Source organism: Hippocampus guttulatus, chromosome 21, assembly GCF_054856545.1.
Source record: "Hippocampus guttulatus isolate MCC_2025c chromosome 21, RoL_Hgut_1.0, whole genome shotgun sequence".
In the NCBI taxonomy this organism is placed as follows: Eukaryota; Metazoa; Chordata; class Actinopteri; order Syngnathiformes; family Syngnathidae; genus Hippocampus; species Hippocampus guttulatus.
Window position 1 is genome coordinate 132,501 of NC_141281.1, and position 7,500 is coordinate 140,000.

Genomic DNA, 7,500 nt, shown 5'->3' on the forward strand with positions numbered 1-7,500 from the left:
TCCAGCCTTACCCCTGGTACCTCCAGCCGTACCCCTGGTACCCTCAGCCGCACCCCTGTTACCCTCAGCCTTACCCCTGGTACCCTCAGCCGCACCCCTGGTACCCTCAGCGGCACCCCTGGTACCCTCAGCCTTACCCCTGGTACCCTCAGCCTTACCCCTGGTACCCTCAGCCGCACCCCTGGTACCCTCAGCGGCACCCCTGGTACCCTCAGCGGCACCCCTGGTACCCTCAGCCGTACCCCTGGTACCCTCAGCCGCACCCCTGGTACCCTCAGCGGCACCCCTGGTACCCTCAGCGGCACCCCTGGTACCCTCAGCGGCACCCCTGGTACCCTCAGCGGCACCCCTGGTACCCTCAGCCGTACCCCTGGTACCCTCAGCGGCACCCCTGGTACCCTCAGCGGCACCCCTGGTACCCTCAGCGGCACCCCTGGTACCCTCAGCGGCACCCCTGGTACCTCCGCCATTGAAAATGAATGGGCGGCCTTCCCACCTGCCGTCAGCCGCCCGGAGGGGGAAATAGAAAATATTCGAAAGTGCGGAGCTCCGCCGTCAGAGGCCGGCTTTTCGCCCGGGGTATCCGCCCCGGGGCGCCTCTCGGGCGACCTTCCCAACTGCCGTCGGCCGCCCGGAGGGGGAAATAGAAAATATTCGAAAGTGCGGAGCTCCGCCGTCAGAGGCCGGCTTTTCGCCCGAGGTATCCGCCCCGGGGCGCCTCTCGGGCGGCCTTCCCACCTGCCGTCGGCCGCCCGGAGGGGGAAATAGAAAATATTCGAAAGTGCGGAGCTCCGCCGTCAGAGGCCGGCTTTTCGCCCGGGGTATCCGCCCCGGGGCGCCTCTCGGGCGGCCTTCCCAACTGCCGTCGGCCGCCCGGAGGGGGAAATAGAAAATATTCGAAAGTGCGGAGCTCCGCCGTCAGAGGCCGGCTTTTCGCCCGAGGTATCCGCCCCGGGCGCCTCTCGGGCGGCCTTCCCAACTGCCGTCGGCCGCCCGGAGGGGGAAATAGAAAATATTCGAAAGTGCGGAGCTCCGCCGTCAGAGGCCGGCTTTTCGCCCGAGGTATCCGCCCCGGGCGCCTCTCGGGCGGCCTTCCCAACTGCCGTCGGCCGCCCGGAGGGGGAGATAGAAAATATTCGAAAGTGCGGAGCTCCGCCGTCAGAGGCCGGCTTTTCGCCCGAGGTATCCGCCCCGGGCGCCTCTCGGGCGGCCTTCCCAACTGCCGTCGGCCGCCCGGAGGGGGAAATAGAAAATATTCGAAAGTGCGGAGCTCCGCCGTCAGAGGCCGGCTTTTCGCCCGAGGTATCCGCCCCGGGCGCCTCTCGGGCGGCCTTCCCAACTGCCGTCGGCCGCCCGGAGGGGGAAATAGAAAATATTCGAAAGTGCGGAGCTCCGCCGTCAGAGGCCGGCTTTTCGCCCGAGGTATCCGCCCCGGGGCGCCTCTCGGGCGGCCTTCCCAACTGCCGTCGGCCGCCCGGAGGGGGAAATAGAAAATATTCGAAAGTGCGGAGCTCCGCCGTCAGAGGCCGGCTTTTCGCCCGAGGTATCCGCCCCGGGCGCCTCTCGGGCGGCCTTCCCAACTGCCGTCGGCCGCCCGGAGGGGGAAATAGAAAATATTCGAAAGTGCGGAGCTCCGCCGTCAGAGGCCGGCTTTTCGCCCGAGGTATCCGCCCCGGGCGCCTCTCGGGCGGCCTTCCCAACTGCCGTCGACCGCCCGGAGGGGGAGATAGAAAATATTCGAAAGTGCGGAGCTCCGCCGTCAGAGGCCGGCTCCACGCTTCATTCATCCGACCGAGACGCCTCTCCGCCGGCCACACTCGGCTGCGGGGCCGGCCCGCTCTCCGCCATTGAAAATGAATGGGGGGCATTTTCTCATGCTTTCAATCCGCCTAAGAGGCATCTTTCCCGGCCAACTTTGTGCCCCTGGTACCTCCAGCATCGAGAAAGCATGGTGACTCGTCCGACACATGCCCCCCTATATACGTTTCGGAAAGTATTTTGGTGAACGGTCACTTTCTAAGCCTTTCGCCTTCTTGACCCCCTAACTCCGCATATCTGGTTTACCTACTACAGCGCCCCTAACGACCAAAATCGGTACTGCTACCCCTGGTACCCCCGCCATTGAAAATGAATGGGGGAATTTTTTTAATCCCCCAGGCCGGCCAGGAGGCCCCTTTCCCGGCCAAACTCGCACGCTGGGCCGGCCCGCTCTTTACCCCTGGTACCCCCGCCATTGAAAATGAATGGGGGAATTTTTTTCAATCTCCCAGGCCGGCCAGGAGGGCTCTTTCCCGGCCACACTCGCACGCCGGGCCGGCCCGCTCTTTACCCCTGGTACCCCCAGCTCTACCCCTGGTACCCCCGCCATTGAAAATGAATGGGGGAATTTTTTCAATCTCCCAATCCGACCAAGAGGCCTCTTTTCCGGCCAAACTCGCACGCCGGGCCGGCCCGCTCTTTACCCCTGGTACCCCCAGCTCTACCCCTGGTACCCCCGCCATTGAAAATGAATGGGGGAATTTTTTCAATCTCCCAATCCGACCAAGAGGCCTCTTTTCCGGCCAAACTCGCACGCCGGGCCGGCCCGCTCTTTACCCCTGGTACCCCCAGCTCTACCCCTGGTACCCCCGCCATTGAAAATGAATGGGGGAATTTTTTCAATCTCCCAATCCGACCAAGAGGCCTCTTTTCCGGACAAACTCGCACGCCGGGCCGGCCCGCTCTTTACCCCTGGTACCCCCAGCTCTACCCCTGGTACCCCCGCCATTGAAAATGAATGGGGGAATTTTTTCAATCTCCCACGCCGGCCAAGAGGCCTTTTTCCCGGGCACGCACGCTCGCCGGGCCGGCCCGCTATTATTAAACTCTCACCCCTGCAAGGAGGCCTTTTTCCCGGGCACGCACGCTCGCGGGGCCGGCCCGCTATTATTAAACTCTCACGCCGGCCAAGAGGCCTTTTTCCCGGGCACGCACGCTCGCCGGGCCGGCCCGCTATTATTAAACTCTCACGCCTGCAAGGAGGCCTTTTTCCCGGGCACGCACGCTCGCCGGGCCGGCCCGCTATTATTGAACTCTCACGCCTGCAAGGAGGCCTTTTTCCCGGGCACGCACGCTCGCGGAGCCGGCCCGCTATTATTAAACTCTCACGCCTGCAAGGAGGCCTTTTTCCCGGGCACGCACGCTCGCCGGGCCGGCCCGCTATTATTAAACTCTCACGCCTGCAAGGAGGCCTTTTTCCCGGGCACGCACGCTCGCGGAGCCGGCCCGCTATTATTAAACTCTCACGCCTGCAAGGAGGCCTTTTTCCCGGGCACGCACGCTCGCCGGGCCGGCCCGCTATTATTAAACTCTCACGCCTGCAAGGAGGCCTTTTTCCCGGGCACGCACGCTCGCCGGGCCGGCCCGCTATTATTAAACTCTCACGCCGGCCAAGAGGCCCTTTTCCCGGGCACGCACGCTCGATGAGCCGGCCCGCTATTATTAAACTCTCACGCCGGCCAAGAGGCCCTTTTCCCGGGCACGCACGCTCGATGAGCCGGCCCGCTATTATTAAACTCTCACGCCTGCAAGGAGGCCTTTTTCCCGGGCACGCACGCTCGCCGGGCCGGCCCGCTATTATTAAACTCTCACGCCTGCAAGGAGGCCTTTTTCCCGGGCACGCACGCTCGCCGGGCCGGCCCGCTATTATTAAACTCTCACGCCGGCCAAGAGGCCCTTTTCCCGGGCACGCACGCTCGATGAGCCGGCCCGCTATTATTAAACTCTCACGCCGGCCAAGAGGCCCTTTTCCCGGGCACGCACGCTCGATGAGCCGGCCCGCTATTATTAAACTCTCACGCCGGCCAAGAGGCCTTTTTCCCGGCCACGCACGCTCGCGGAGCCGGCCCGCTATTATTAAACTCTCACGCCTGCAAGGAGGCCTTTTTCCCGGGCACGCACGCTCGCCGGGCCGGCCCGCTATTATTAAACTCTCACGCCTGCAAGGAGGCCTTTTTCCCGGGCACGCACGCTCGCCGGGCCGGCCCGCTATTATTAAACTCTCACGCCTGCAAGGAGGCCTTTTTCCCGGGCACGCACGCTCGCCGGGCCGGCCCGCTATTATTAAACTCTCACGCCGGCCAAGAGGCCCTTTTCCCGGGCACGCACGCTCGATGAGCCGGCCCGCTATTATTAAACTCTCACGCCGGCCAAGAGGCCCTTTTCCCGGGCACGCACGCTCGATGAGCCGGCCCGCTATTATTAAACTCTCACGCCGGCCAAGAGGCCTTTTTCCCGGCCACGCACGCTCGCGGAGCCGGCCCGCTATTATTAAACTCTCACGCCTGCAAGGAGGCCTTTTTCCCGGGCACGCACGCTCGCCGGGCCGGCCCGCTATTATTAAACTCTCACGCCGGCCAAGAGGCCCTTTTCCCGGGCACGCACGCTCGATGAGCCGGCCCGCTATTATTAAACTCTCACGCCGGCCAAGAGGCCCTTTTCCCGGGCACGCACGCTCGCCGAGCCGGCCCGCTATTATTAAACTCTCAGGCCCGCTATTATTAAACTCTCACGCCGGCCAAGAGGCCCTTTTCCCGGGCACGCACGCTCGATGAGCCGGCCCGCTATTATTAAACTCTCACGCCTGCAAGGAGGCCTTTTTCCCGGGCACGCACGCTCGCTGAGCCGGCCCGCTATTATTAAACTCTCACGCCGGCCAAGAGGCCCTTTTCCCGGGCACGCACGCTCGCCGAGCCAGCCCGCTATTATTAAACTCTCACGCCGGCCAAGAGGCCTTTTTCCCGGCCACGCACGCTCGCCGAGCCGGCCCGCTATTATTAAACTCTCACGCCGGCCAGGAGGCATTTTTCCCGGGCACGCACGCTCGCCGTGCAGGCCCGCCATTTGCCTACCACACCGCCGTCTGGCGGACACCAAGCGGTACCGCCGACCCCTCCCGTTGAAAATGAATGGGGGATTTTTTTTCAATCCCCCAAGCCGGCCAAGAGGCCTTTTTCCCGGGCACGCACGCTCGATGAGCCGGCCCGCTATTATTAAACTCTTACGCCTGCAAGGAGGCCTTTTTCCCGGGCACGCACGCTCGCCGAGCCGGCCCGCTATTATTAAACTCTCACGCCTGCAAGGAGGCCTTTTTCCCGGGCACGCACGCTCGATGAGCCGGCCCGCTATTATTAAACTCTCACGCCGGCCAGGAGGCATTTTTCCCGGGCACGCACGCTCGCCGTGCAGGCCCGCCATTTGCCTACCACACCGCCGTCTGGCGGACACCACGCGGTACCGCCGACCCCTCCCGTTGAAAATGAATGGGGGATTTTTTTTTACAATCCCCCAAGCCGGCCAAGAGGCCTTTTTCCCGGGCACGCACGCTCGATGAGCCGGCCCGCTATTATTAAACTCTCACGCCGGCCAAGAGGCCCTTTTCCCGGGCACGCACGCTCGATGAGCCGGCCCGCTATTATTAAACGCTCACGCCTGCAAGGAGGCCTTTTTCCCGGGCACGCACGCTCGCAGAGCCGGCCCGCTATTATTAAACTCTCACGCCGGCCAGGAGGCCTTTTTCCCGGGCACGCACGCTCGCCGTGCAGGCCCGCCATTTGCCTACCACACCGCCGTCTGGCGGACACCAAGCGGTACCGCCGACCCCTCCCGTTGAAAATGAATGGGGGATTTTTTTTTCAATCCCCCAAGCCGGCCAAGAGGCCTTTTTCCCGGGCACGCACGCTCGATGAGCCGGCCCGCTATTATTAAACTCTCACGCCGGCCAAGAGGCCCTTTTCCCGGGCACGCACGCTCGATGAGCCGGCCCGCTATTATTAAACGCTCACGCCTGCAAGGAGGCCTTTTTCCCGGGCACGCACGCTCGCCGGGCCGGCCCGCTATTATTAAACTCTCACGCCGGCCAAGAGGCCTTTTTCCCGGGCACGCACGCTCTCCGGGCCGGCCCGCTATTATTAAACTCTCACGCCTGCAAGGAGGCCTTTTTCCCGGGCACGCACGCTCGCCGTGCAGGCCCGCCATTTGCCTACCACACCGCCGTCTGGCGGACACCAAGCGGTACCGCCGACCCCTCCCGTTGAAAATGAATGGGGGATTTTTTTTCAATCCCCCAAGCCGGCCAAGAGGCCTTTTTCCCGGGCACGCACGCTCGCCGGGCCGGCCCGCTATTATTAAACGCTCAGGCCGGCCAAGAGGCCCTTTTCCCGGGCACGCACGCTCGCCGGGCCGGCCCGCTATTATTAAACTCTCACCCCTGCAAGGAGGCCTTTTTCCCGGGCACGCACGCTCGCGGGGCCGGCCCGCTATTATTAAACTCTCACGCCGGCCAAGAGGCCTTTTTCCCGGGCACGCACGCTCGCCGAGCCGGCCCGCTATTATTAAACTCTCACGCCTGCAAGGAGGCCCTTTTCCCGGGCACGCACGCTCGATGAGCCGGCCCGCTATTATTAAACTCTCACGCCTGCAAGGAGGCCTTTTTCCCGGGCACGCACGCTCGCGGGGCCGGCCCGCTATTATTAAACGCTCAGGCCGGCCAAGAGGCCCTTTTCCCGGGCACGCACGCTCGATGAGCCGGCCCGCTATTATTAAACGCTCAGGCCGGCCAAGAGGCCCTTTTCCCGGGCACGCACGCTCGCAGAGCCGGCCCGCTATTATTAAACTCTCACGCCTGCAAGGAGGCCCTTTTCCCGGGCACGCACGCTCGATGAGCCGGCCCGCTATTATTAAACTCTCACGCCTGCAAGGAGGCCTTTTTCCCGGGCACGCACGCTCGCCGGGCCGGCCCGCTATTATTAAACTCTCACGCCGGCCAAGAGGCCTTTTTCCCGTGCACGCACGCTCGCCGAGCCGGCCCGCTATTATTAAACTCTCACGCCTGCAAGGAGGCCTTTTTCCCGGGCACGCACGCTCGCCGGGCCGGCCCGCTATTATTAAACTCTCACGCCTGCAAGGAGGCCTTTTTCCCGGGCACGCACGCTCGCCGGGCCGGCCCGCTATTATTAAACGCTCACGCCTGCAAGGAGGCCTTTTTCCCGGGCACGCACGCTCGCCGGGCCGGCCCGCTATTATTAAACTCTCACGCCGGCCAAGAGGCCCTTTTCCCGGGCACGCACGCTCGATGAGCCGGCCCGCTATTATTAAACTCTCACGCCGGCCAAGAGGCCTTTTTCCCGGGCACGCACGCTCGCCGAGCCGGCCCGCCTTTTGCCTACCACACCGCCGTCTGGCGGACACCGACCCCTGGTACATCTGCCATTGAAAATGAATGGGGGAATTTTTTCAAACTCCCAATCCGAGCAAGAGGCCCCTTTTCCGGCCACACTCGCCCGCCGGGCCGGCCCGCTCTTTACCCCTGGTACCCCCAGCAACACCCCTGGTACCCCCAGCCTTGCCCCTGGTACCTCCCCCATTGAAAATGAATGGTGACCCCTGGTACCCCCAGCAACACCCCTGGTACCCTCAACCTTACCCCTGGTACCCTCAGCCTTACCCCTGGTACCCCCAGCC